Source organism: Pecten maximus, chromosome 16 (assembly GCF_902652985.1).
Source record: "Pecten maximus chromosome 16, xPecMax1.1, whole genome shotgun sequence".
NCBI classification, from domain to species: Eukaryota; Metazoa; Mollusca; class Bivalvia; order Pectinida; family Pectinidae; genus Pecten; species Pecten maximus.
In genome coordinates this window covers 13447626-13451940 of record NC_047030.1, presented here as the reverse complement: position 1 = coordinate 13451940, position 4315 = coordinate 13447626, and positions in this window count along the sequence as shown.

The following is a 4315-nucleotide window of genomic DNA, read 5'->3' as shown; positions in this document are numbered from 1 at the left end:
TCTCAGTGTTTGTCTGGTGCTACAAACATTGATTGTATTACTACACGAAACATCCATTCAAGGTCTGCATAAGAACATTTTCTTTGTACAAACAATAAAAATAGTTCAAACTTACAAACTCTCTTTAGTAAAGAACAGTCATAGTTACTTTGAGTGAGGTAATGTTAATACACCACATACAATAATAACACACATAGTAATATACTGACATATTAACCGAACTATAAGTCACACTCAAAATCCATAAAATGAAAGGAAAATGTAAACATATATATTGACATGGAGACTCATGAAAAAGTAAAAGAAACAGATCAGGTGTTCCGATAGAGTGAGCGTCTTCTATTTCAATGACAACACTCAAATCAAAGTTAAGATAGAATCTCAAATGAAATTTAGGGTGGTTACAATGAAGCCAATAGAAATATAAACAAGCACGTCTGACTTCATATGACATACCTCTCCGCTGAAAGATTATTTCGTTGTTTTATATGGAATTATAGCAAAACGTCATGAAGTACTGTTTTGCTGGAATCGTTCAAGATAATCAAATTACCACAGAACATGCAAATGAATAGTGCCTTTCAATATTAATTTAGTAACCGATAGAAAATATGGCGAATGATTAATGTGTGTGTAACTCGTATATCTGTTACCAGGGTTACGTGTCTCATTCGTATATGTGTCACAAAGGTAATGTGTCTCACCCGTATATTTGTTACCAAGGTAATGTGTCTCAACCGTATATCTATTACCAGGAAAATAAAATTTTCCGTATATGTAAATTTGTTACCAAGGTAATGTGTTTTACCCGCATATCTATTACCAAGGTGATGTTTCTCATCCGTAAATCTGTTACCAAGGTAATGTTTCTCATCCATATATCTGTTACCAAGGTAATGTTTCTCATCCGTATATCTGTTACCAAGGTGATGTTTCTCATCCATATATCTGTTACCAAGGTAATGCTTCTCATCCATATATCTGTTACCAAGGTGATGTTTCTCATCCGTATATCTGTTACCAAGGTAATGTTTCTCATCCATATATCTGTTACCAAGGTGATGTTTCTCATCCATATATCTGTTACCAAGGTAATGCTTCTCATCCATATATCTGTTACCAAGGTGATGTTTCTCATCCGTAAATATGTTACCAAGGTAATGTGTTTCACCCGTATATATGTTTCCAAGGTAATGTGTTTCACCCTTAACTATATCTGTTACCAAGGTAATGTGTTTCAGCCGTATATCCGATCTAAATTTTTATATATTAAAGAGGAGATCCACCAATTGATATTTTTTCTTTTGATTAAGACGTTACAATATAGGATAAATTACAGAATGCAAATCCTGAAATAAGATGCCGAATCATAGTTATATTGTGCACAGGACTTCACGAAACAGTTATATCTATAAACTGAACTATTCCCTACCGTTCCAGTTTTGCCATACGATGCACCATATAAGACAATCAGTCAGCTTTCATTTTTATTGTACATGCACTACCTTTCATGACTATGTAATGAATTAGGTCTGTATAGTACAAAAACATACACGCGAAAAACACCTTTTACATATAATGAATATGAAAAGCACCATACAGCAGTTTTGTTCTTCTAGGACTCATCAGTGATGCTAGGGACTAAAACAGAGGAAATCCATACAAAAATGTAAAAGGCGGATCTTTATACTGTATAGAAGTTAAATTTCAAGGGGCCAACAATTCTCATTTATCCCAATTGGACCTAGGGGAATTAAACCTCCGCGAAATATATTGGCCTTAAGTTCCTTTGTTCAACAGGACATTACATTAAAGCTTGCGTAATATAATGATTGCGGCTAACATGGTATAGAAAGGAAATTAGTTCAGGCCACAATACTTTTTTTATTATCATTAATTATCGTTTCGTTTAATACAGATAGAGTTGTGTGGTAGTTCAGCAGGGATGTCCAAGACCAACACAAAGGACTAAACACAACTAAGCGAAGTCGAGGAATATAGAAATATAAATGATTTAATCATCCTGTTCTGGAGCTTTGAGTTAAGTATGAATTTCTCCTTTTTGTTTATTTATATAATTAGACGCCACATATAGGAACAGCAGTCGAAGTTTTTTTTTTTTTTTTTTTTTTTTTAGTTTTCATAGAAAGAAAGGTCGTTACATAAAGTCGTTAGTTCTCATATAAGGAAAGGTCGTTACATAAAGTCGTTAGTTCTCATATAAGGAAAGGTCGTTACATAAAGTCGTTAGTTCTCATATAAGGAAAGGTCGTCACATAAACTCGTTAGAAATCCCACATAAGGAATGGTCGACAGGCCAAGCCATTAGTTCCCATATCAGGAAGGATCAATGCATCATATCATTAGTCCCCATACATATATATTGAAGGGTCGATACGTCACGGCATTACTTCCCATGTCGGGAAGGATCGACACATCAATTAGTTACTTCCCAAGTAAGGTAGGGTCGACACATCAAATCGTTAGTTCTCTCGTGTAAGGAAGGGTCGTCACATCAAATCTTAGTTCTCTCATGTAAGGAAGGGTCGGCACATCAAGTCGTTAGTTCTCTCATGTAAGGAAAGGTCGACACATCAAGTCGTTAGTTACCATATAAGGAAAGGTCGACACATCAAGTCGTTAGTTACCATATAAGGAAAGGTCGACACATCAAGTCGTTAGTTGCCATATAAGGAAAGGTCGACACATCAAGTCGTTAGTTGCCATATAAGGAAAGGTCGACACATCAAGTCGTTAGTTCTCACAAGTAAGGAAGGGTCGGCACATCAAATCGTTAGTTCTCACAAGTAAGGAATGGTCGACACATCAAATCGTTAGTTCTCTCAAATATGGAATGGCCGACACATCAAATCGTTAGTTCTCTCAAGTATAGAAAGGTCGACACATCAAACCGTTAGTTTTCTCAAGTATGGAAGGGTCGACACATCAAACCGTTAGTTCTCATATAAGGAAGGGTCGGCACATCAAATCGTTAGTTGCCAAGTAAGGAAGGGTCGACACATCAAACCGTTAGTTCTCTCAAGTATAGAAAGGTCGACACATCAAACCGTTAGTTCTCATATAAGGAAGGGTCGGCACATCAAGTCGTTAGTTGCCATATAAGGAAAGGTCGACACATCAAGTCGTTAGTTCTCACAAGTAAGGAAGGGTCGGCACATCAAGTCGTTAGTTCTCATGTAAGGAAGGGTCGATACATCAAATCGTTAGTTCTCTCAATTAAGGAAAGGTCGTCACATCAAATCGTTAGTTGCCATATAAGGGAGGGTCGACACATCAAATCGTTAGTTGCCATATAAGTAAAGGTCGACACATCAAATCGTTAGCTGCCATATAAGGAAGGGTCGACACATCGAGTCGTTATTTCTCCAACATAAGGAAAGATCGCTGTTTTAAGTCGTAAATGCCCATATAGGGAAGTATCGCCTTATTTAGTCGTTAGTTCACTTATAAGGATATATCTAAACGACAATTAGTCACTTAACATATTAGGAAGGGTCGTCATATCAATCATTTCGATCAGAAAACTGTTTTAGACCTCAACTATCTTAGACATGCTTGTTTTCGAGAAAATTCATTTGAATTCTGCATATGTTCCTTCACTCGAGATGTTCTGGAAAATCTCCACCCATCAGCCGACTAGACACACGAGCGTTTGTGTCAACCCTCGATCGATACGGTGGAGTTGGCCTTTCACAGAGACATCTCTACAGACCTAAGAAAAATAAATGCTAAATTTCCAGTGTATCAATCTCGAGTGGGAACTGGTTCAGGGTGGCTGACATGAACCAGCTGTGATCATGGTGTTTTGTTGTGTTCCATTCCATTTGTTCATCCTCCGTTTTTGATACATTGCTACTGAAAACCTGTACGGAATATACGGATTTGGATCGGTTGTGAGATTTATATATATATCGACTATCGGATATCTGTCGGCAGATCTCCAAAAAATGATTGCTCCTGAAAAAGTGTGATAAGTGAGGCGGTGTGACATTCGGGGATTGTGTGTTTATCTTAGTAAGCTGTTTGGTGGCAAAAGGAAAACGTTTTAATCATTAATGACTTAGGATTTCACCATTAACGAAGCTTTGTTTGAAGACTTACCTAAGGAGCTTTCAACTAATTTAGTAAAAACACATTTTATAATAGTTCTAGGATTGCTTTGGTGCAATATGATACACGAATTATCGTGACGATACAAGGACACGGATAGTGAGAAACATTTGTTTAAGCGACTGACCGTTCCTAAATCAAAGGTAAGCCACACTACACTGATTAACCTTATACACCGCCTATA